The 27,275-nt window shown below is 40.3% G+C and overlaps 1 protein-coding gene across 1 annotated transcript in view; it reads right to left on the bottom strand.

Annotated features, from left to right (window-relative positions):
• Positions 1-27,275, bottom strand: part of htr1e (5-hydroxytryptamine receptor 1E) — a 32,947-nt gene that overhangs the window by 2,069 nt on the left and 3,603 nt on the right. The gene's annotated exons all lie outside the window — the stretch shown is intronic.

Raw genomic sequence — 27,275 nt, 5'->3', positions numbered from 1 at the left:
GTAGTACAAACGTGAAAATTTTTGAAATCGGTGCAGCGTGACTAGAAAAAACTGAAAAAGGGCTTGACGTTCACTTTCCAAAAATACAATTTAATGCACTTTTGAATTTTTTTTTATTTTTTAGAGAGCATTAGCTAGTAAAAGCTTTTTTTCTGGTTTATAAAAGAAAGACAACTGTTCCAGATTAAGATTTTGGATATCATACCCATCTGAGGGATTAAACACAACAATCTCTGTTTTGGATTCATGTAAATTAGGAAAGTTAAGTGACATCCAAAAAAAACTGTAAGGCATTTGAGTCCTTCAGTTTCAATGGCAGATAAATTTAAGTGTCATCTGCAGAACAATAAATGAAATACCATGTTTCCAAAAATGTTGGAAGCATATATAGAGAAAATAATACAGGGACCAGGATAGATCCCTGTGGGACACCAAATGAGGGGAGCTACAGCAGAAGAAAAGTCTCCAAGACTGACTAAGAAATTTATTGTAACGCCACGCCAGCAGAGTAAGCCCTCACCGGAGTATTGACTGTTCACCAATCCCTCTGATTCTACAGTCATTTCCTGTTTGGGACTATTTAACATGTGCTAACATGTTACTTCACTGCGAAGTATTGCCAGTTAACCTGCCTTACCGAGCTGTTTCCATGTGAGTATTCTGACTGCCTGTTTGATCACGATTCTGCCTGTTATCTCGTTCACGTCTCTTGGATTGCCCCTTTGGATTTATTGCTTGATTGGACTGATGTTTGTGTTTGACCTGTTCGTCTGTCTCTGCTTACTGGATAACCCCTGTGTGTATGTTGAAGGATCAGACTGCCCTTACGGTACTGACACATTGCCTGGTAACACGACTCTGATTGTACGATCTTCCTTTAATAAACTCCTGCAAATGGATTCACATTCTGCCTCAGCCTCTGCGTTACACTTATGTTTGACAGATAAGAGCTAAGGAAAAACAAGGAGATGAGGATATTATGGTGTTAAATGCTGCACTCAAGTCTAATAAAACAAAAATACTGTGCTCACCTGAGTCCACAGTTATCTTGTGCTTTAAATCACACTTGTCTGAACTTTGTTACATTAAATAATAAAATATAAACCAGAGGTGTAGTTTATCAACATGTTCAACTAACCTCAAACAAAAAAACCACTGCATCTATTGTTTTAGCAAAAATTTAAAAATTTAATTGTGAGGGGCCTAACCTAACCCCAACCATGTTTGATTCAAGGCATTTATTTCTGCATATGCTGGTCAATTATTAAGATGTTAATAAATATTCTGTTTTATTAATTCATCTGTGCTGCGTCTGGGTTTTACAAAGCAGCTGTTGTCATATAAAAATCACTGATATGATGTCATATCTGAATTTATTTACAGAAAGCTCAATAACAGTATGTTCATAGTAATCATATTGACTAATATTGATACAGTTATTGATATTAAGAATAAAGTAAATATTACTTCACTATAGATGATAATATAGCACTTTACAAGTACAGTAATGCCGGGAAGTTACTAAATTATTTTAATTAACTATAAAAGCAAACTTTCTTTATTTTTACATAGTCATTATTATTTGCATATTTGTAATTGTCCAGGAAGAAGAATTAAGTGTTCTAGCTCTGATCTATGTGATGTATTTGGTGATTGTGACCAGTGATGAAGTGATTTTGTGAGAGAGATATTGATTATGGCATTTTTTCAGGTGTTTCTGGTCCATGTGCATTTGTATTAATGCAGTTGTTTAGAGGAAAAGAAATTGCTTCACAGGCTGTAGAGAACAGAACCATTGCAAAGATACACAGAAACATGATTAGATCTGTATAATTTAATTCATATTTAAACCAAAATGTGGAGCCAATTAATCTTATCTCCTTCAGTTATGAGCACAGGACAAGCTAAATATAACCTTCCTAACATGTGAATTTAATGAAGAAGTAAGCCATTACTGATAACGGGTATTAGCACAGCTATTACTCACTGAATGAAGCGACATACAATGTAGTTTCTACTCTTCAGAGCAATGATGACCACAAAAACTTCAGCATAGCAGAAACTATTTTAAATGTCAAACATAAATTAACATTTAACAGTACCAGGCCTTTCCTTTAACTCAAGATCATGTAAACCGGAAGGTTGGTGGTTCAATCCCTGGCTCTACCTGACCAAGTGTCGAGGTGTCCTTGAGCAAAACACCTAACCCCAGCTGCTCCAGACGAGCTGGATGTGCCTTGAATGGCTGACATCTGTTTTGGCTTGTAAATGGTGCTTGATCTGTGCAGATGTCTCTCCTGATTCAGACCAGACCACTTTTTCACTGGAAGAAGCGTTATTAGGAATTATGAACTCGTATTTTAGCCAAAAGCAACAGTCTAAAAGTGTCTTGATTAATCGAAGTAGTAAAAAATTACACCGCTTGAACTCTAAGTAAACTGAACAATTATAAAAAAAAAAATATGTGATGGATCAGCGCAGTTTGCCAACCTTCATGAATTAGGTTTATGCATTTTTGAATTATAACCCTGGATAATCTGGATAACTATCATTATTCACAAGCTACTTCTCTCTCTGCATGCTCACTCTGTTTCACACACAAGTGTTTTCAGAAGACCGAATGTCTTTCCAAAGGTTTTGTGTCTTCTCTAGAACATGGTGCAATTACACTAATGATAAAGACATGAATACATGAATGAGCAATCACACAACAGTAGCCTGTAATTGCACAGCTTTGATTGATAGCTTGGGCAGTCCCTAGAGGTCAGAGGAGGCTCTGACATCATTCAGAAGAGGTTCAGGCCTCACAATAACACAATCCCCTCTGGTGCTCTTCACGAGTATCTTTCATCGACCTTTTGCATGAACGCTGTTTGCGTTGGCCGACTCATTATGTGCAGTTGTTGGGATATTTCTAAAGTGGCTGTCGTCACACATGGGCCTGAGCACTCGTCTGTCCACACATCTCTAAGTGAAGGCCAGGGATGTAACTCATGAGGTGAGATGATTACAGATAAAGGAAATGTTGCAGCTGCAAGTTCTTGTAAGAGAATAAGCTTTATTACAGGTTTAATGATTTGAATGTGCACTCAGTAAGTTGCCTTTTGAAATGGTCTCTCCAATAGCATGAAACACTTGGGTAAACCCAGCTTTCCTCTGAATACTGAAGCCTGATTTGATCATTTTTTGCAGCTGCACAAACCAACAGCATTTCATCTTGCCAAAACAGGTGGCGCCGATTGCCTATATAAGCCACCACTGATTATCTCCTCGCTGGACTCCGAAGATGAAGAATGAAGAAGACTGCTACTCACTGTAGAAGAGCCCCAGCAGAGGAAATACACGCTCTCCATCCGGTGATGAACAAGGTCAGATTTCTTCTTCTAATTGGGCAAATTGTAGCAAGATTTGTTGCAAGATGTCATACCACAAGTGTGGCACATGCAGGGCAATGCACGCCTCAGACAAGCACAGTGAGTATGTCGCTTGCTTGGGCTGTGCTCTCGCTGAGGCAGCACTCATGGGGAGGGATTGCTCTCATTGCGAGAGCATGGGTCTCGTCTTGCTACATTTGCAGATCACTTTCTACATTGAAGAGCCTTGGAAGAAGAAACAGTGGAGTCAGAGGGCTGAGCAGACAGGCTTGAGCGAGCTCATGTTGGTGCAAGGCCTGCGTGCCACACAGCAAGATGATTCCCCAGTGCTTTTCTCGTGAAGATCATTGCCCCTCGTCTGGAACGAGCGGCATGACCCTTGGAGGACCCTGGATCGCTTTCTTCAGAGAGAATATAGTTGTGTACAGCCCAGTAAGAATAGCAAGCTCATCTGCATTTTCAGGATGCAAACACAGCTGCCTTCCCCGACTTCCCAGTCTCCTCCACTGGGGTGTTTGGCTCCGCTGTAGACAGATTTGTGGAATGCTTCACTGTAACACAGAAGTTGTCACAAGCCATGTGCCATTTCCTGCCCAAGCACTCCAGCATGGCAGTAGTTTGAAGATGCCAGAACATGAGCTGCAACATTGCCCTACGTCTACCAAACACTGCCCTGTTCCCAAGCACCAGGGCCCCTGCCCCAAAGTGACATTAGACTCTGAGCTGCAGAAGCCGTCCTGATCTGTCATCAAAGAAGAGGAAAGGGCTAAGTCCCACCGAGGCCAGGCCTCCCTCAAAAAAGTATTGTGCTTGCCTTCCAGTTCTCCATTCAGCTCTGGCCGTTGGAGGCTTTGTTCACACTGTCACATGGGTGTAAGTAGTAGAAAGAATCAGCTTTTGAAATGGAAGCAAGCAAGCATGGCTAATGGTTCCAGACAGGGGCATCATGCACTCATAGTTTTTAGGGGGCACAAGTATTGGAGGGTGTTCGTCATGTGACACACAGCCATAACAACAATCATGTTTTATTTATTTATTTTATTCCCAAACACATTTACTATATCATAGAAATATCTTGATTCTCACCTTTATAGATTATGTTGATCTATTATGGTCAAAGTTCAAGCACTCTCAAAAACTTCCATTAAAATCACTGAAGCTGTTTAAACTATGAAATGAATATTTTACAGATTTGTACAAAAATGTGCACTTTGTTATTTCTGAAGAGAGAATTCGTCAGAAAGAGGTATTCAGTCACCATTTCAGCGATGACTCATCTGAAGACCTCTGATTGGTCTTTTTATTCTGTAACAGAGTGTGTGATTGGTTATAATGCGCAGTGCTGTATAAACGAGTCTGTCTCTGGCTCAACACCTGCCAGCGAATGCAGATTTGAATTTAGTAGATTTGTCTTTTGGAAGCTGGATTCAGAATGACGCCTCTGGTTCCAAACACTGTCCTGATCGAGAAAGTTTTATGCTCCGTCTTAAAGCTGCAGTAGGTAACTTTTGTAAAATATATTTTTTTACATATTTGTTAAACCTGTCATTATGTCCTGACAGTAGAATATGAGACAGATAATCTGTGAAAAAAATCAAGCTCCTCTGGCTCCTCCCAGTGTCCTATTGCCATTTGCAGAAAGCCATTCGCTCCCGTTAAGAAACAACCAATCAGAGCTGCGCTCCGTAACTTTGTTTGTGTTCAAAATGTAGAAAAATGTATATAATAAGCGAGTACACCATGAATCCATTTTCCAAACCGTGTTTTTGGCTTGTCCTGAATCACTAGGGTGCACCTATAATAAGTATTTATATTCGGACTATTTTAGATTGCTTCGGGGATACCGCGGCGGAGTAATCCAGTACCTTTGTGATTCTTCATAGACATAAACAGAGAGAAGTAGCTCCGGCCACGATGTTCTTCCGCAAGACGCAAGCAGTTCTGTTTATTAACCGCTAGAACGTCAAAAGTTACCTACCGCAGCTTTAAGCATTGTCTCGTTACGTTTCTAATGTGGTTTATTTCACTTATATTGTAGAAGTACTTCACATTCTTTGTGGTATGTTCTTATATGCCTGATGACAGACATGTGTTTAGAGCAGAGCTACCACTAGTTCGCAGCCTGATTGGCAGAGGTGTCAAGTAACGAAGTACAAATACTTCGTTACTGTACTTAAGTAGAAATTTGGGGTATCTATACTTTACTTGAGTAATTATTTTTCAGCCGACTTTTTACTTCTACTCCTTACATTTTCACGCAAGTATCTGTACTTTCTACTCCTTACATTTAAAAAAAATAGCTTCGTTACTGCTATTTCATACCGGATTGTTATCGTTCAGAGAGAGAGAAAGAAAAAAACCCTATCCAGATAAATCGCGCCATCAGGATGGAGTGAATTTGATTGTGGTTGGATGAGAAGTATACACATATACCATTCCGACACCCTATTGGTCCATACGCGATCCATCACACCTGCACATGACACAAGTCACAGCACACTGCATAGACAGTTTTGGGTTCGTTTATCAAAAAATATATTTCTTAAAAGTAGGTTGGAACCAGTAGTATGCGATCGCCTCAGAGTCAGTCCGCTTAAATTTCAAATGAAACCGGCGTCAGTCCGGTCTCCTCCCGTCTTTCAGCGCGCTCTTCAATCCACCGACCACGGTGGAGCAGCGCGAGCTCAAACAGAGACAGAGGACACAAGGTGTGTGTTTACCGATAGATTGTTAGAATATCTGTATCTGTGAAGTTCTTTGTCATAAATACAGTTTACAAAAGGTCACGATCAGTCGGTTTCTCATCTAGTGTAAAGTTTTCGCTTGTGACCGCTAATCACGAAACAGCTGTTTCCTTACACTTATTTAAATATACCTCATTTAATCATACGTACATACACTACTGTGCAAAAGTCTTAGGCAGTATTTTCACTTAAAAGAATGGTGTTCGGCCAGTTATTTATATCTTTTGCTGTAGAGTGTCACTGTCAGTATAAAATATCAGTTTACAATTCCAAACATTCATTTTGCCATCGTCAAACTGCTTGTGCATTCAAAATCGCACTAGATTATTATTAAAATTAATGGCAAACTACTGTCCTACTGACACATTGCAGCAAAAGATATAAATAACTGGCTTAAAACCCTTTTTTGGGGTGAAAACACTATTCTTTCTTTTCCATAAGACTTTTGCACAGTACTGTATTTTAAAAACGAGATTGTTGCTACTTTATAAAGAATGAGCATACAGTAATTCACAGAACTGATTTAAGACAGTGACAGACAGCACTCATCTTAACTAAATATCAGAGTGAGTGACAGAGATACAGTAGAAACATTATGTGTACTTTTGTATTAAATAATGACCCAGATTGTGAAATACATTTATTAGCCTTAGATTAAGGGAAGCACAACTTGGGAAATGAGAGCATCCAAGGTGAAAGCTATGGATTTATTTTAAATATTTGTAATGTTCTTTAATGTTATCCATAGTTCTTTTTTTTTTTTTTAAGTATCGGTTCAGGCACGTTGAGGCGCCAGTACCATTTTAAAAGTATCGAAAAGGCACTGGACCCTACTTAAAAGTTATTATTTATTTCTCACTACTGGCTCATTTGCCAAATGGGTGCTTTCTCTTCGTCCTCCACAAATTAAGCTACTGTAGGTAGTTGGGTAGTGAGATGTTTTAATAAATTATCGTTTGCGATTAATGACACAAATGACAATGTTGTGATATCTAGGCTATAGAGCATCACAGTCCCACCCACAGCTGGTGCCGGAACTAAAAATTCAATGCAATTTCTGCATTGACATTTAGGGTATAAGCCATTAAAACGTAACCATACATGGTAGACTTAAAACCAGCTACGGCTGTACTAAGCAACAGTATATGCTCATATAAACGTAAAAAGATCATGGGGGCACTAACCTTGTTTTGATCTAAATGCCTTTTATTCGCTATGTCTTGGCTAAGTACTTCATTACCCACAATCCTGAACAATCCCACAATCCCACAGTGATGCATCTGATTGGTGGAGCTTGTATAATCGTCTGGTTAAACCCCTCGAAGGTCCGTGAAGACTGAAGATCATTAATAAAAAAATAAAATAAAATAAAAACCTGTATTGCGTTTTTGCACGGTAGACTTATCAGTGCAATCATGATCTCCTTGGCTGCCATTGAGAGTTTTGCAGGGAGGTTGGTAACTTTAGTTAGCATTATCGTCCACTTTAGCTAGGCTACTGTAGCCTCCATATGAAATGAGTCATATCAAGCATTTTATAATGCCACTGTCAAAACAATATTTAGCCTAGACATACCTTTTTGTGCATTTACTGAACATTTGTGTAATGGCAACGACATGTGTTGACAACTGAGCAGTGATTGCAGTCAGATACAAAGCACTGCACCATTGCTGACGTGATCGTTAACCACTTTCACACACGCAGACAATATAAAATACACGATGATAAAATAAAAATCAATACACAATACATATATAAAACACTATTTATTTACACGATTAATACTGGAAGAATTGCTATTATTGCACATTCACTATATAAAATAAAATTCACTGGAGGAAAAAGTTTGCGCGAGCGGCCGTCATCAGATTTGGATGTCGCTCAAAAGGCTCGTTGCCTTGTTCACAGTTGTGGCTTCAGTCGAATTCAATGGGGCGCGATGGTTTATGGGATGAGTAGTTCCTGCGCTCGAAATGAAAATATGTACACAATCTTGTACCTTTGACTTTTTTTGGATTTTGTCTTAATTTTTTCACTTGAAATGATATGTTATATGCTTATGAGTTCAGCCGTAGCTGGTTATCCTCACACATGCTCTAAAACTCTTTAGATACGGATTTTTCCAAAAGTGAATGGGAGAAATGAATGGGAAATTTACTTCCGGCACCAGAGCTCTCTCGGGCTGTGGGTGGGACTGTGAAGCTCTATATCAACTTTGTAACTCGTTACCCTCCGAACACTGGACATAGCAGACATATGTACCGAATACAAGAAGCTATCAATCAAGAAGGTATCAGGATTATGAGTTATTTTTCATTTTTAGTTTTTGAATAATCACTTAGATTAATCATTCATTTTGACAGCACTATAATGTTTATTGTAAATAGTCAACCACACAAGAGTAATTGTTTCTTAGCCTGCACCAATGTTCTTGTCCATTCCCCTCACAGATTCCTGCAGCTAAGCTTCGATGTACATTTACATTCCATTCAAGGTTATTGATGACATGCCTCTGAAGTTTGACTTTTTGCACCATAACAATACTTATTGGCAACTAGTCATCATATCTCTAGCTCTTTAATGTATTTGCATTGTACTAAAATGAGTTCATTTTCAATGGGCATATATGCGGCTGAAACAGGTAGCCTGGTGCCTCCCAAATTTTTCAACATGAACATTTTAATATAACATTATAGTCATTATGGCCTTTAGAAATTTTTTTTTTTGAGGAGGTGGGGTAGTGCACAATAGGCCCTTGTGGCACGGCCCAAGCTTTTGTTCTTAATGGCATTTTTTTTCCTTACATTACTTTTACTTTTATACTTTAAGTAGTTTTTTAAACCAGTACTTTTACACTTTTACTTGAGTAAAAAGCTTGAGTTGATACTTCAACTTCTACAAAAGTCTTTTTAAACCCTAGTATCTATACTTCTACTTGAGTAATGAATGCCAATACTTTTGACACCACTGCTGATTGGAGGTAGCTCGCCAAGACATATTGACATATCAGATAATTATGAAAATAATGAGAAACATTTATTCTACTAACTTGCTTTATTGAATTGTCTGTTGTGCCTTAAACATAAACCTTAGTTAGTGGTTCCCTCCCTATAAAACAGGTTAATAAACAATGCTTTTGTGAGATCAAGATAAACGATTATACAGCATCTTTCAAAGTTGGGGCTTTTCTTTCTGTGATCTTGTTCACTTGAGTGCCACTGAAGAAGTGGTATTATGGATTATGAAAGCAACGGTTTTAAGATCCTAATGGATCTTGGCCCGGTTCCCCAAAACATTCTTATCGCTAAGTAGTTCTTAACCTATTCCTTAACCTCTCTCTTAACCTTATGGCACGATTCCCGACACGTTCGTACGCTAAGTATATCTTCTGTAAGTCACACTTTCGTAAGGTTGGTCTGGACCATTCGTAAGCTCTCTCTTAGCGTTGTTTGAGCTCAAGACTCTGTACAGCAGTCTTTAGAAATCAGCGCAGTGCAGTACAAGTCAAACTATGGTATGTTGACAATGTTGTGGATCAACAATGATGTTATGTTATTTTTTAAGACTCATAATAAATTATGTTCGCAATGGATACAGGCCTATTGATGAAGTTGACTTTATGTGGTATCAGAACTAATATGGTGATAATTAGCCTAGGCTTTTTCGTAATGTAATTAAAGCGAATTGGCAATACATTTTTTGATAATTAAAATCGGACAAACATTTTGGCTCTAAATGGCTAAGATCTATAAATGGGTAATCATGGTTGTGTCCAGTAAGCGACCAACCATAGCAGCGATCCAACGTGTCCTTGCCGTTTAGTCCATGTCAATTTTTTTATTCGACAAAACTTTAGCCCTTCTGACATTTTGCCTGACATGGCTATATTAAAAAAAATTCGCCTCCCAAGACAACTCATTATGGAGCTGCTGGACCTTCTCAGACCTGCGCTTGCCAGGATAACACGGAGGAATTCTGCTTTGAGCCCTGAAGCCCAGCGCTACTTTTTTTATTTTTTGCTACAGAGAGCTTCATCGAGGTCGTGGGAGAGGGTTACGGCCTAATCAAGACCTCGGTGTCGAGGTGCGTCCACACGGTCACCAACGCCCTTCTGCGCCATGCCGGGGATTACATCCTGTGGATCGCACACTCGTCCCTATCGCAAAACTTCAAGTTCCTCTGACGAGAAACTTGGTGCCCTTTTTTACGTTGCTTCCCCATCATATTCTCTATCTAACTCTCTCTCTCTCTCTGTTCATTGTAGATAGATTGCTTTTTATTTATAACATAAACCAATTGCAATCAATACTGCATTAAACATAAGTAACTGCAGCTGCTTGCCAATCAATTCAGATTGTAAAGTACCTTACCATTAATATAAAAGTGTATTATATAATTTTTATAAGTCGTTAAACCCATGTCAAGAAGCGGCACAAGTGGCACAACGGGATAAGGAGGGTGGATGATTATCGAGGGATACCCAGTTCGTCCAACCGTCATAACATATCGTGTGAACATATAACTGACCATTTGATAATTAAATTTATAGTCTATATTATACTGGTAACTTAAAATGTTAAAATAAATGTTACTATAATAATCTGATGAATGTTTCATTTGCATAGAACGTGTTGTCTTTCTTAACGCTGTATTGCTCCTTCGCGTGAAGTGGAAAATCGATTCCTGAGCAATCGATGCCAACTAATTCAGCACCTTCACTCGGGACAGCGCTCTTGTGACGTCGGACTTAAGAGGCAGCGTGCTAAGAAGCTTCCTAAAGGACACTTCGGGGAACACACTTAGGAATATAAACAACTTTGGTAAGATATATCTTTCGAGGTCTTCTTAGCGCTAAGAGTGAGCGTTATCGGGAAAACCGGGCCCTGTTTCTTACAAACACACAGATGTTAACTGATGGACTGGAGTGCTGTGGATTACTTGTGAATTATTGTGATGTTTTTATCAGGTATTTGGACTTTCATGCAGCAAGAGGTAAAATGCTACATTTCTCCAAATCTGATGAAGAAACAAACTTATCTACATCTTACATTGCCTGAGAGTGAGCACATTTTCAGCACTACTTCAGAACCCATCCTTTAATGACTTGGTTTCGACTAAGACTTAACAATATAAGACATACACATCCTGGAGTCATGACATAAACAACTAAGAATTCTATTGAAATTAAATTGTTCTTATTTTTCATCTCAATCTGTCGAGCTCTGCATGAGGAAGAATTACCTTTACAGTGCAGCAATGACACATTCAGACACTGCAAGCTCTCTGATATTTGGCATCTCAAACTGAATCTTTACAAATTTGATTTGACAGACATTGACTTGATATGGCTTGATACAGCTGTGATATGGTTTCAGTTTTGATATAGTCTGTTTGGTTATTGAAGTGAAAAAAATAATAATTTGAATCATGATATTTAATTAAAAACAAAACCTTGAAAAAGCTATTTGAAATAATGACTGAGATCAGGAAAAGGTGCAAGGAAAATATTTTATTACTCTTTACTTGATGGCTATACATACTTGAAGTCATTGAATCAGCAGTGAAATTGAAAATGCTACACAAAAGTAATTCAGAAACACATGAAACCAGCATGAACAGCATGAATTTTAGAGTCCATTTCTAAAACCTTGGCTCGTGTTTTTGAAACTAGCCTTTTATATGCATTAGACCTTTCCTTTTCATCATCTCTGATGTCTTCATTTATCAAGGACTCGTCTATCAAACACTGCTGTGTTTGTTGTGTCTGGCTTCACAGTGGTGTGATGACAGCGGGAATGAGCTTTGGAAACTCTAATGTGCTGGTCAGAAACACTAGGACGTGACCTCTTAACGTCACACTGATGAATCGTCTTTCACTTCTCTCAGACTGTCAGGATCCTTGCAGCTCCCGGCAAGATGAAGGAGAAGATCCATAACTGGGGGTCCTTTACTCATCCACGTGGTGGGGCCAGAGACAGAAATGCAGCCATGTCTATACATTCATGAGCAATACTGATTTATGTCGCAAAGGAAGTGAGGGGCTTTTCCAACAGGAATGAACAGAATGAGTGTGATTAATTTAGTTTGCCTATACATTTTGTCATAATATAAATGTATGGCTTTGGTTCTTCAATAAAACACTAACAGATGATTTTAAAGACTATTGTTACCATTCAGGGCTGGATTGGGGTTAAAATTAATCCCTGAACAAATCCAGTCCATGAGTTCCCCGTGAATATTTTGCTGTGTTACAGGGCCTAAAATTGGAATAAAAAAATAAAACTGGACAGAGACAAATAATTGTATATATTACTGGATTTACAGCAACTCCAACCAACTTTTTCATATGCACTTGACAGTAGAATGCAGAAAATGTAATCCTAATAAATTCTGTAATAATTTCCTTATCCTCTTGTGCTTCCAAACATGTACAACTTTCTTTCTTCTGTGGAACACAAAAGTTATTTTGCAGCACGTTACCAAATCATTTTAGTTACCCTTGATTTCGATTGTATGGACAAAAATAATTTCTCAAATTATCTTCTTTTATGTTCAACAGAATGATGTGATGGTGCATAAATGCCAATTTTCATTTTTGGGTGATCTATACCTTTAAGAACTTTAGCATTTGTAAATAATTAACACCTAATTTATATAAGTGTTACATGTCTGCTGGTGTGTGAATGAAGGCACATGAGGAAGACGATATACAAAAAGGTACTTTTAATGATCGAGGTAGAATAAGGGCACATCCAACATTATACATTAACTTAACTAAGGATACAACATCAATCACGGAGGAGGAGGAACTCAAAAGTGTATTTAAACACGAGGGAGAAATCAGGTGAATGGAGACAGGTGGGGATTAATCAATTAACCAAACAAGAAAAGGAAGATGACCAAATAAGGGAACTTAAAGTCCATGTATGTAACAGTTTGCCCCCTCCCGGAATGGTGCGTCCTCGCACCGCAAGAGGAATACCAGCAGAGGGAGGGTGGGGGTTAGCAGAGGGAGGAGGTGGGCATAGGGCTGGCAAAGGAGAGGACCCAGGATGGAGTAGGAGGGAGGAGCCAAGGAGGAGCCCGGAGCAGGAAGAGCCAGATGGTGCTCCAGAGACCAGCCAGGATGATGACCCACAGGGGAGTCGACAGCGGGAGGAGCCATGGTGGAGGAGGAGCCTACAAAACCAGGGGGCCGACAGACAGAGACTGCGCCGGTGGGTGAGGAGCCCATGATGGAGCAGAGCAGAGCAAGGCAGAGCAGAAGGCTCAGGCGACCAAGGTGGAGGCGGGGCCCTGAAGACCACTGCATAGCCAGAGTGAATGAGGATGGAGGCGGAACCAAAGGGAAGGAGCCTGACAGAGCCGGAGGGATGGAGTGAGGAGGCGAAGCCGACTGACCAAGGTGGAGCCAGAGGGACGAGGGAGCCCGGTGGAGCTCGTGGGATCCCGGGCCACGGTGGAGATGAGGGAGCTAAGAGCTGAGGCAGAGCCGCTGGGTCGAAGGACTGAGGAGGAGTCCAGGGCTCGGAGGCTGGAGGCGGAGACAGGGAATCCTTACGCCAAGGCGGAGCTGGAGACTGGAAGTCCCGAGGCTGACCGGAGCGCCCAGATGGCGCTGACTGAGGGTGAGCTGCAGGACTGACTGGCACCAGCGGAGATGAGGCAGAGGAACTGGCTGGTCTAGGAGGAGATGAGAGCGGGAGGATGGGAGGAAACACAGGAGGATTAGGGCTGGACAGAGCCAGTGGAGAAAACAGGAGATTCAGGGCTGGGTGGAACCAGCGGAGAAACAGGAGATTCAGGGTTTACCTCCACAAACCAGTCTATAAAGGTCCTCCATATAATTCCCAGAAGCCGAATGCAGTTCACCCTCAGTCGCAGAAGAGTGGGCAGGGCTTTCCTCCACGTCCTCGATTTCCACAAATACTCCCACGAGTGTTGCCGGCTCACACACCTGGTCAGTCGCGCTCTCGGTCCTTGTTCTCCGACACTGACAGGCTCGGGCTCTGCGGCGGGCTCTGGCTCCGTGTGGCAGGATGGCGGCTGGCTGGTCTCTGGTTCGGAAGTGGAGCTGGAGATATCCTTTTTGGCGGTGCAGATGGTAAATGAAGATCCATTTTTCTCCAGCACCCACTCCACAAAGGCAATGAAATCCTCTCTGGGACCGTTCGCTGGCAGGCGTGCCTTACACCGCTCACAGAGGACGGTGTAATAGAAGTTAGAGAGCGAGCGGTCGGGGAAGTGGGTAAGGCACACCAGATCTAGAAAGTTCCTGGTATGGTCCTCCAGCGAACGGTCCAGTTGCTTCAGGCACAGGAGTCGGACTGCTAGGATAGAAAACAAAACCATAAGAAAGAAAAACGCCGCTAAATAAACTGTTGGGTCCGTGATTCTGTTACAGGTCTGCTGGTGTGTGAATGAATTTACTCATGCTCTTAACATTTTACTTCAATCAAAATTAATTAGAACTAAACATTTAAAGAGAAAGAAGCTACTAAAGCTATTCTGTTCAATTATGCTTTGCCCCAATGAAATGAACAAGTTCTTGCATATAATCCAGAGTTTAACTAATTAGTTAGAGGTGATCACAACAAGTACAACCATGGTCTTCATTTCCATGGTTAGATATAAGTAGAATAATAAACTATGGAATTTTCATGCCCCTGTTTCATGTTCATGATCTGCTCCAAGATTACAATCAAACTCATCATGATGCTTGAGGTGAGCGTTTCTGGACCTGAACTCTGAAAAATACGCTCACATCCAGGGGTGGATTGGTAATCACATTTTTTAATAAAAAATAAATTTGTCCCCCGCTATTTTTTGGCCAGGTTAAGTAGACTGTGTTCATAGAGGTTTCCATCGGCCAATGCGAATAAGCTAGATTTAAATAAAAAAAGACATATTTTCGGACCTGATGTTTTATTCTTATCCAAAAAAAGATACGAGTGTGATACATAGACTACATACACACACTACCAGTCAAAAAATTTTGAACAGTAATAAAGATCCAAAGATCAGCATTTTTCTGAAATGAAAAGCTTTTGTTACAGTGAGAAGTCTAACACAAATGCTGCTTAAGAGGTCATGAACTTACAGGGAAGCGAGGCAACATGTCAGCTGTTTGAGCTTTGGGACGCAGCCTCGGACATTTCAACATCTCATAAATCTGATCATTCTGACATGATGTGAATATAGGCAGCAACAGAGCTGAGCTCTAATAATAGACATCAACAGATACATGGATGTCATGATACTGCTTACTTCCTTCAGAGACTCCTTTCATTAACATGACTAAACGAGCACAAATACAGCTCAACCAGCTCACTATTGATACATCTGTTGTGGGTGCATTGATTATTCAAAGCTCTATTTAAGGGAGATTACTCTTCTGGAGGATCAAAGCGCTGCATATGATCAGCACACAGCGGGTGGATCTCCAGACATCATGAATTAGGGCCAGGTGCGCAGACCACTGGAGAAGCATGAATAATGCATCAGCCGCTATATTGGATTACACATGGCAGACGATATGCTGGCCGCAGCGTTTATTCTGCCAAGCTTCTCAGCAGAGCACGGTCCTCTTCACGAATGGCACGGCACTAAATCACCTTTGTGTCTCTGAAGAACTCGGCTTGATGAATTTAGTCTCTTGGAGGACCGGTTCAGGACCAGTGTCATGTGAAAGTGTTCAGATTGATGAGCATTCTCTTCCCGTACCACACAGATCCTGTGGGTCTGGGAGGTGCAGGAAAAAAATCCTCAGAAAAACCGAGTGTCAGGATGTTTCTTCAGTGACCATTTACTGCATAGTACACAGTGTGATAAGATTACATGATGGGTGTGAAAGCATCAAGAAACATCATCAGACCATATTATAATGTGCTATAACACAAATGTAACATTTCAATTTATTTTGGAAATTGTAAAACAAATATAGCTATATATTTAAAAATAAATGTTTATTAAACGTATTATTTTATATTATAGGTATACATAAAAAAATATACTATTGTTATAAATTTTTCTGTCATGATATAAGCACCATATTTGTTTTAAACAGAGGATTATCTTTCAACAATCACTGTGAGCATTTAAACAAATATATAGAAATTGAATATTCCAGTTTAGCGATGCATTTCTGTCTATATAATGGTTTATTATTATTTATTATTTGCATCCATTTGATTATATTTAATATCATTTTTCATTTTCTCATCTGTTTCATTTATGCATGGCTGACAAATATGCATCTGTTTATTATTTAATGTTAAAAATGTTCCTGTGGCTCAGTAGTAGAGTATTGTGTTAGCGATGCAAAATGTCATGGGTTTGATTCCAAGGGAACATACATACTGGTAAAATGTATCTGAATGCACTGTAAGTTGCTTTGGAAAAAAAGTGTCTGCTAAATGCATAAATGTAGATGTTAAAACTGTGTAGTTGATCGAAAATGTATATACAATTTAAATTCATGAATCTTAAATTTAGGCCATAATATTTTTCATAATATATATAGAACATTCTTCAGAAAATCACGGAAAAGATACAAACGGCATACGGGACAATGAGCAAATGATAACATAACTGTAATGATGAATGCCTTCTTTACCTTTGCCCACCGTGAGTAAATGACTTCTTCTTCTCCAGCCCACTGACTGTTTAATGGCACCGTCATGAACAGCCCAATACAGATGAGTCTACATGGCTGTCAGTGCTTGAGCCTCTTTCATCTGATCTGTGTTTCATCATAATTTCATCTGAAGCACACATTAATGGCCCTCCACGGTGAAATGTACTGGGGTGATCGAGCAGCAGCATAAAGCTGCCATGACTCCTCATATCACAAGAGTGACTGATGATCTGTCAGCAGCAGAGGCTCTATACTCTGTACTGAATTATTATACACACGCAGCTGCCTCGTTCACAGAGCCACGCCGCACCACTCCCAGAGGAAGTGTGCCGAGTGCTCAAACATGGATACATTTCAATTTGAAATCCCATCAGATAGCATGATTACAGTCTGTTTTGCTGTCCGTGGGTTCTGATTGGCCAGCCATGCCAATGGAATGTAAAGGTGCTCCAGCAGTCACTGGTTCTGCACTATAACTCCTCAAATTGCCACTAATATACTAAATACGAGTTTAGATACAAGTTTATGCATAAAGTTTGCCTTGGCTTGTTTTAGTTACCATGTAAACATTCTCTTTAATGAGGGGGGTAGGCACTGAAGATGCTGGATACTGTGTTTGTACAGATTCTTCTTCTTCTGCCCTAAAAGTACACGGGCGAGATCAGAGACCATAAAAGCTCCCAAACTCAGCAGGATGGCCCAATCATGCACCGCTACTGAAGCACACAGACACACATCTTTAGTCAAATCCTACAAAATATATGTTTGGCATGAAAGATTACGTTTTGTTTCAGTTTTCATCTATAATTTTTTTTTTCACCATTTTGAATTATCTAAAAAACCTAGTTCATCTGATCTTCACCAAATTTTGCATATTACAGCTAGTTACACTCATAGAAAAAATGGTACAGAGGTGGTACCTTCTCAAAAGGTACTTGTATGTACCTAATCAGGTGCATATTGATACATTAGTTTAAAACTGCACCTTTTGTAAAGGTACCACCCCAGTGACCGCTTTTGCTTCTTTTTTTCTTGGAGTGTTAGAGGCGCCATTCCTGAATTCTGCCTGTTTGACCATTCTTAAATAAAGCACTGCATTTGGATCCGAACGACTCTGAGACTCCTCGTTACAGAAAGACTCTGATAACTTCAAAACAATATTATTGATGAATTTGAAAATTGGTACAAATCTTCTTTGGCGGACGTCCTAACATATCCTAAGAAATGACTTCGAAAAACATGGCCATCATCAGCCAATCAAATTTCATAGCATCTGTCAATCAAAATTACCTAACGTTATGAAAATGAACACTTATATATTGTTTCAAAATTAGTCTGTGTACAGCGTTGGGGAAAGTTACTTTTAACCCCTTACTAGTAACCCCCCTTTTTTGGCATGGAGACCGAAATTACATACCCAAAATAAAAAGGTTTCTGCTCATGATTCTTTCTGACTAGATACATAATCAACCTTTGTTCACAAAGCTGACACTTTAAAGTTTACTGTTCAGGAATCAGAATCACTCAGACTGTTATGATAATAGAGATATATAAGCTCAAACATAAAAACAAAAATAAAAATATTAAAAACATATGTTTTAAATGTATTTAAAAAAATGTTGATGTAGGAAATGAGTTTGAAAACACAGTGTAGCTAAGGCCACAAGTCTTCCAAGACTTCATAAAAAATTTCATAATCGAATCTGTAAAACTGTGAATTTTATGAAATATTTTCTAAGGCCATGTCATGTGTGTTTTTAGAGAAGGCTAATCAGATTGATTTATGGCCCTTGTCATCTCTATAAGATCTCACATGTAAACTCTCCTGTGCTCTTTGTGTATGTTTCACTGTTCAAAACTGCCCGAATCATGATTGTATCGTTCTCACCAAACGGTTCTTTCACACCTCCGCCAAGTATGACACATTATCCGCATTATTCTTTTATCATTATTCTTTTGTTTTTATTCCACCTTTATTAGCCTTGATTGTGGTTTTTCAGGCTTTACAAAGCAACAAAGCAGCGATCTCACTTCAGTCTCTCTTTGCATTTAGCCCTTATTTATCAAAAGTCTTACTATAAAAATACAACAAAACATTTTCTTACGACCTTACGTGAATTATTGAGACAAAAATGCATTATGAAGAAGAAAAGCACCTGCTATTAGTAGCATTGGTGCTAACGTTAGCATCAAGCTACATCTGACAATTTATGAAATTATTAGTACACTTTTACTCAAAACTCACTTTAAACCCCGATCGAGTGTTTATAATAACTTCCTTTAGCGATCAGGGGTGGAATTTGGTCGTTTACTGTTGTAAAAATATGTTATTTGTAGCCTTTTTCATCGCTGCACAAGTTAGCATTTCCGATGTACATTTTCGATTTTTTTTATAAAAACGCCCCAGATCTCAAGAAATTCTCATACCAAGCTTTACTATCGTAATCGCGGGTTTATTATTCAGATATTTTGTGTGTACAGAGGTGTTTCAGTGTTGTTTTGGCCAGATAACTACCAGGAAGTGTGCAGGAAGCATGTGACACGATGGGGCGGTGTCCAGATATGAAACTCTAAGATTGACTTTTGAAAGACCCAATCAGAGTCTGAGTCACACACCGCACGAGCTGCCGGCACAGCAAACACACACAGAACGCTGGGAGAGGCTGTTTATCATCTGATCGCGTAAATCCGTGGAAAATGAATATAAATGACGATTCTGTCTGAAGAAATATGAAGTAAACATCAGTAAATATATCCATATATCTCCGCAGATATGCATCTTTGGTCTGTAAATCCTTATTGACGCTGTTCAGTGAGTCTATGTGAACACAAATAAACCGCTCTTGACGTGACTGAATATGAGTGAGTTGTGAATTTCTATTCAAAATGTGGCATAATACGGATTTATTATTTTGCACTCCTGACATAAATCACTAAATATCTGTCACTGCAACAATGTTTTATCAAAATATTGGTCAAATATCGAAGCTTGAGTCTTTAAACTTTCCATTGATGCACAGTTTGTCCAGATGAAGTAAGACAGTGATGTTTAATGTGCTGTGAAAGTGAAACAATAATAAACTGGGGCCGTCAGCGATGTTTGCACGCAAAGGGGTTAAGAGTGATGCATTACAATATTGTGTTACTGTCACGCTGTCTAGTCTCTGTTTCCCTGGGTGTCCACTAGTGGGCTCACGTCACCATAGGCACTTCACCGTGGGTACTAGAATTCCACTAGTCTTGTCCTTTCATCACAGTAGTTGCACTCCTGCTAATTGCACCAGGTGCCTTCACTTAATAGTCATTAGCCTCCCTATATTTACCAGTCTTTCCTGTTGTCTGTATGGAGTCTTTACCTTTCGTGTTCTCAGTCTTCTCGTCCTCCGAGATTCTTCAGTGTATTCTCGTCCTCCGAGACCCCTCGTTTTTCGAGTTCCCATTCCATTCCCTTTCCTGTTCCTTCCTTTGTTTGTTTGTTTTGGACTGCTTTCTGGTTTTGACCCTGGCTTGTGTTTACGACAATTTGGATTACCCCTAATAAATATCATACCTGCTACTGGATCTATCTCTATCCTGTGTCTCACTGGAACACGATCATTACAGAAGGACTCCATCCATCAGATCCAGTGGTATGTCTTTTCACGTTTCCTCCCCAACCACCGAGCGGGATAGGAGTGGTTTTGAGGGAACCTGCCTGGTTGTTTTCATGGCGGACGGAGAGGGGAGAGGAAGCACATGGCCGCCATTATGGCCGCAAGTCCAGCGCCACTGCCCAAGATGGCCGCCAGCCCAGCGCCACAGCACAAGGTGGTCACCAACCTAGCGCCACGATGCAAGATGGCCACCAGCCCAGTGCCACAGCACAAGATGGCCGCCAGCCCAGCATCACGACGCAAGATGGCCACCAGCCCAGCAATACTGCCCAAGATGGCCGTCAGCTCATCGCCACTGCCCAAGATGGCTGCCGGTCCAACACCATTGCCTAAGGTGGCCGCCAGCTCATTGCCACTACCCAAGATGGCCGCCAGCCCATCGCCACTGCCCAAGATGGCTGCCGGTCCAACGCCACTACCCAAGATGGCCGCCGGTCCAGAGTCATGGCACAAGATGGTCGACTTGTCCAGCGCCTCTGTACAGGATGACAGTCATAATTGACCCTCCAGAGTTGAGTCAGGTTCCCGTGGACCCTCTAGAGTCTAGTCAGGTTCCCGTTGACCTTCCAGAGTCGAGTCAGGTGCTCGTGGACCCTCCAGAGTCAGAGTTAGTCACCGTTGACCTTCCAGAGTCATGGCTAGTCACCGTTGACCTTCCAGAGTCAGGGCTAGTCACCGTGGACCTTCCAGAGTCAGGACCAGTCACCGTTGACCTTCCAGAGTCAGGGCTAGTCACCGTGGACCTTCCAGAGTCAGGACCAGTCACCGTTGACCTTCCAGAGTCAGGGCCAGTCACCGTTGACCTTCCAGAGTCAGGGCTATTCACCGTTGACCTTCCAGAGTCAGGGTTAGTCACCGCTGACCTTCCAGAGTCAGGGCTAGTTACCGTTTACCCTCCAGAGTCAGGACTAGTCACCGTTGACCTTCCAGAGTCCAGTCAAGTCACTGGTGATCTTCAAGGACAGAGTCAAGTCACTGGTGATCTTCAAGGACAGAGTCAAGTCACTGGTGATCTTCAAGGACAGAGTCAAGTCACTGGTGATCTTCAAGGACAGAGTCAAGTCACTGGTGATCTTCAAGGACAGAGTCAAGTCACTGGTGATCTTCAAGGACAGAGTCAAGTCACCGGTGATCTTCAAGGACAGAGTCAAGTCACCGGGGTTCTTCATGGGAGAATTCAAGTCACCAGTGATCTTCATGAACAAAGGCAAATCAACATTGATCTTCATGAACAAAGGCAAGTCACCATTGATCATCATGAACAAATACAAGTCACCAATGATCTTCATGAACAAAAACAAGTCACCAATAATCTTCATGAGCAAAGTCAAGTCAGCATTGATCTTCTGGAATCCAGTATAAACACCATGATTACCAGAGTCTCGTCACGTCTCTGCTGAACTATCAGAGCCTTTCCACGTCTCTGATGAACTACCAGAGCCGTTCCACGTTTCTGCTGAACTACTAGAGTCTCTCCTTGGCTCGGCTGATCTACCAGAGTCTCTCCTCACCTCTGCGGAACTTCCAGAGCCTCGTCACGTCTCAGTCGAACTCTCTGAGCACCCGACTGATCCTGTTGTGGCCACGGAGGCTACTCTTAACTTGTTCATGTTCTCTGTTTCAGACTTGCCCAACCAGACTTGCCCTCCTGTTTATTCGGCCGCACGGATGTGGTGGTCTCCTGCTCCGCCCTGGGGGGCATCTGTTTCGACCATACGGATGTATGTGGTGGTCTTCTGCTCCGCCCTGGTGGGCGTCATGTTATGTCCTTCCTGGACTTGTGTTTTTTGTGGTTGTTTTGTTTTTGTTCTTCTGTCTGTTTTCCACCTATGGACCTGGCCCTCCGTCCCTCCCCCTGATGCTCCGCCGGTCCACCTCCCTCCTGGACTCCTTGTTTTGTGTTGCACTCCTCTTGTCTCTGTTTCCCCATTTTACCTGGCCCTTCATCCCTCCCCCTGGTCCTCCACCACTCCACCTCCCTCCTGGTCTCTTTGTGTCTTTGGTCTTTACCCTTACTCCTGCTAATTGCACCAGGTGACTTAACTTAATTGTCATTAGCCTCCCTATATTTACCAGTCTTTCCTGTTGTCTGTATGGAGTCCTTACCTTTCATGTTCTCAGTCTTCTCGTCCTCCGAGATTCTTCAGTGTCTCCTCGTCCTCCAAGACCCCTCATTTTCCGAGTCCCCATTCCATTCCCTTTCCTGTTTCTTCCTTTGTTTGTTTGTTTTGGACTGCTTTCTGGTTTTGACCTTGGCTTGTGTTTACGATGATTTGGATTACCCCTAATAAATATCATACCTGCTACTGGATCTATCTCTCTCCTGTGTCTCACTGGAACACGATCGTTACAGTTACTCCCTAAAAAAGTAACTAATTACGTTACTTAGTTACTTTTTATGAAAGTAACATTACATTGCATTACATTACTTTTGCGTTACTTTCTCTTTACTTTTTAAATATGAGCAGGGCTTGATTGTTTTTAATATAAGAAGTTATATTTATAGCAAGTATAAAAGCCCTTTCACACCAAAAAGTGTAAAGAATAAACCTCAGGATGAGGGAAAAGTAAATCCACATCTGTAGAGTAGGACACAGGAGAAGAAGGTTCAACACTCTTAAGAAATAAAAACAAAACAAAACAAAACAATGGAGCACAATTGTTAATTTATCTAAAGTAAATGTTGCTTTTTGGTTTGTTTGAACTGGATTATCAAAGGTCAGCAGCAAAGACATTATAAAATGGGATTAGATACATTTTTGTTGTTTAACATTTAATTATTGCAGGTTTGTGTCATAATCTGAGTTTTAATTAATTCTTATGAATACTAAATCTGTTTGTATTTTTGCGAATGGTACTAGCGTTACTTTTTTGAAAAAGTTTCTTGTAGATTAAAAAGTAATGTGTTACTTTAATAGTTACTTGAAAAAAAATTATCTGATTAAGTAACTCGCGTTACTTCAGCACTGTCTGTGTACCTATTTTTGTAAAAATTATATTTATGAACATCCATAGAAAAGAAGTTATGCATAGTCATACACTGATAAGGAGAGTAAATACTGAACTCGACTGTATTAATGTGTGTTTGAACAAGAGAGATGTGTTAGTTTAATGTAGTTTTGTGGTTCACCATTGTGCTGGAGACTAGAACCTGTGCTTCAGTCAATGATAAGCTACAAACACTGATCTTCTGCTGCTTTATATAAAGACAGTGAAGGAGTCACTGATTCAGTGATGATCTCGGAGTTAAGTATTTCAGCACATACATGTGTGTTATAGCTGACAATGAACTGCAGTGATTTGAGTAAAAGTCATGTTTTTGGTTATTTTACTGTTATAAGTGTTTGCAGTTTCATATTAAGAAATATTTCTTCTCAGTGGACTCAAATGAAATAAGGTCAGAGTACTAACGTTGTATGAATGCTAGTTTTTAAACTCAAACTGTTTGAAGCAATGGGAGTGGAGTTAATTTCCATGGTAGAATTACAGTAAAACACTGTAAAAAAAATTAATAGTTGTAAGTTAACAGTTAAGAGCTGTATATAAACAGTACCATACTAGCAACCATGCTGCCATTGTTTTCTTTATTTTATTTTAAGTAATGAGAAAACTTTTCTTCTGGCTTTAATTTTAGTAAACTAATAACCCTTCTAGTGACTATCCTGAACCATGACATCATGAATATATGACAATTACATACATTAAGAGCCTAAAAAATAAATAAATAAATACAACCTACAATAAAACATACACCATGGTATAATGAAATGTTGCATGCAAAAAAACAAAACAACAACAACAACAAAAAATGCTGTCAAAGATGCTTTGTGGAATCTGATATCAATCAATAACAGCAGGACAGTTTCATCACCAGCACAACAGTGCACTGGAGAAGGTTTCCTTCTGACATCAAATGCAGTGACGAGCTGGTAATAGTGTTTGAAATATAATAAAAAAAAAGATTTCCCAGCAAGTTTCCCAGTGAGACTCATCAGAAAGAGACTGATGTGTGTGTGTGAATTCATCTGTTCAGGGTTGACTGATAGTCTCTTGAAGGCCACGCTGAAGGAGTGCTGGACAGCTGGAAACATATTTTAAAACGCCAACGTATCAAAATAAGTGTACTTCTTTAAAGCACAACAAAAGATTATTAAAAACATGATTTAAATTTAAAACTTACATTTTTACATTTTTAGAAAGTGTATAGGTGTACTCGAGTTTGTTAGAAACAGTCATGAAAGCGTGTCTCATTAAGTACACTCAAGGGACTTTTATTTCATCAAATGATCTGCAATAACAGTTTTTTAATATACTTTTAAGATCTAAAGTACACTAAAAGTGCACATTCAGTACAATTAAGCACACTTAAGCAACAGTTGAGCTCCAGACGCTTATTTTGTCAATTGAGAAATTGATTTTCAATTATATACTTTGAATCTGTATAAACCCAGACCTACAAGCTGCTTGAATAATCTACTGAACAGTTTACTAATGTAAATTATTTATAATCAAAGTTAGTTTACAGTGGTTCATCTCTGTAGAGAAAGTAAATGAGAAGAATACTTCCAGAGGCAAGGCAAGATGCTGAAAAAGTGGTAAGACAGAGGAACATCCATCATGAACTCTCCATTAAAGAAAGCTTTTTTCGTGACTTCTAACTCTCGTACTGTCTAAACATCTTTCAAAGTAGCTTCTCAAAGAGCTTTACATAGTCAAAGCAACCATTAACTATGCACACATTGCAAACTAATGAAAATGCATATCCATACAGTTATCATAATACATTTTGATCAAAACAGAGAACCAAGCCAAAGTCCTAGGCTCCACTTTAAAGTTGAACCTGTCCTTGAGTTCATCCTCTCTGTCTCTCTCTCTCTCTCTCTCTCTCTCTCTCTCTCTCACGCACACACACACACACACACATACACAAAGACACACCTTGTTCTAAGAAAGAGCATTAAGTCTGTGTCCATGACGCTGTGGTGCCTGAAGAGTGATCAGTAAAAACTGCCTCCCAAAAGCCCAGAAGTGCTGCTAGAAACATTTGTCAAGTTGTCGGCTCCTTGACCTAATGTTCTGCCTCAGTCGCTCAGATGACCTGATAAAACCTGCCGCATTAAAGTCCAAGACTTCAGAGAACTGCACAGCAAGTCCATGACAAATACAGTCATACTATCACATATAACAAAAAAATTAAATTTCCCCATGTAGTAACTAATTTTAAAAGCCATCCTTTTAATGAAAATTACACACTTAAATGTTTTTTTCCCTATGAAAATGTATTTGTGTCTTAAAATGGCTTGAATGTAACTCTACACCCTTACCTCATTTAGTATATGTGGATCCTAAATATGGAAAAATATTTCCAAACCAATCACAGCAGCTCGGACTTGTATCACTATCAATCATTTAATTGAAGCAGTAAACGCAACACAGCGGCAAGCAGAGATACTGGATTCATGGCTTTTGGCCCGACAGTGGAAACGTGGCTATTGATGTCTTCACAGACATTAACACTAAGACAGGCTGTTGTCCCCACATGCTTCAAAGCTACCATCATTCCATCATCATTCCAGTCCTGAAGAAGCCGTCTCCATCCTGCTTCAGTGACTGCCGTACAGTTGCACTTACTCCTATTCTCATGTGCTTTGAATGGCTAGTCATGCATCAAGCCCCAGTCATGTACACCTTCTGCAGAGGCACCATCGAGAGCATCCTGTCGAGCTGCATCACTGTGTGGTATGGCACCTGCAACGCGTCCTGCCGAAAGACTCTGCATCGCATAGTGAGAGCAGCTGAGAAGATCATTGGTGTCTCTCTCCCCTCCCTCCAGGACATTTATGGAACCCATCTCACTTGCAAAGCCCTCTGCATCGCAGGTGATCCCACACACCCATCACACAGCTTCTTCAGCCTGCTACCATCAGGGAGGAGACTGTGGAGTCTCCAGGCCAGGATCAGCAGACTGAAGGACAGCTTCATCCACCAGGCTGTCAGGAAGCTGAACTCCCCCCTCCCCTATTTTTCCCCATGCACCACTGAATTCAGCACCCCCAACCCCACCAGCTCCCTAAAACACTCTGTGACCTGCACCAGACACTTTGTGCAGCATTGGTCTGCTCACTACCTCATTCAGCATTGACACTTTAACAAACTAAGCTCTTTTTACACTAGTCACTGTATCTGCGCTGTTTACTTTACGGGTTTGCATTGGTATCTGCCATGTCCCTTGTGCTGCTTTACTTATCTTTATTTTTTATTTGTGTAGTTTGTATAGTATTGTTTGGTATTTGACCTATTTGTATATTTGTATAGTTGTACTTTATATATTATTATTTTATTATCTGTATTTAATGTTCTACTGTTAGTGTTATCTGTACCCACCAAGGGTCTGAGAGTAACGCAATTTTGATTCTCTCTATGTATGTACTATACATGTGAAAGAATTGACAATAAAGCAGACTTGACTTGACTTGACTTCGAGGGAGGCTTTAAGACCAAGCGGAGTCCTCCGCCGGCTGGTCTCTCACGCTTCACAGCGAGCAGGACTCTAACGAGTTCGACTTCAGCAAATTGGTTTGAGTGAATGCAAACAATGTGATTACAACATCCAGCCATGCAAGAAAACGTGCATTTTACCTCAGGGAAAACGTTATCGATAAGGAAAGTCTTTCTCTAATGTATAGCCTAACTAGGATAAACAATTTGGATTTAAGTAACTTCCAGTGTATTCTTGACCTTGAATATCATTCTTAAAACAAAAAATGACCAATGAAGTGTCAAGCACCCAAAGCACTCTATATTAATTCTATAAGTTCTCTTTGATCAAAAAAATATGCATTTACTGTAGTTGGCCTACTGTATATCA

This window comes from Carassius auratus, chromosome 45 (assembly GCF_003368295.1).
Source record: "Carassius auratus strain Wakin chromosome 45, ASM336829v1, whole genome shotgun sequence".
In the NCBI taxonomy this organism is placed as follows: domain Eukaryota; kingdom Metazoa; phylum Chordata; class Actinopteri; order Cypriniformes; family Cyprinidae; genus Carassius; species Carassius auratus.
The sequence above is the reverse complement of the archived record's forward strand: the minus strand, read 5'-3'. Positions and strand labels throughout refer to the sequence as shown.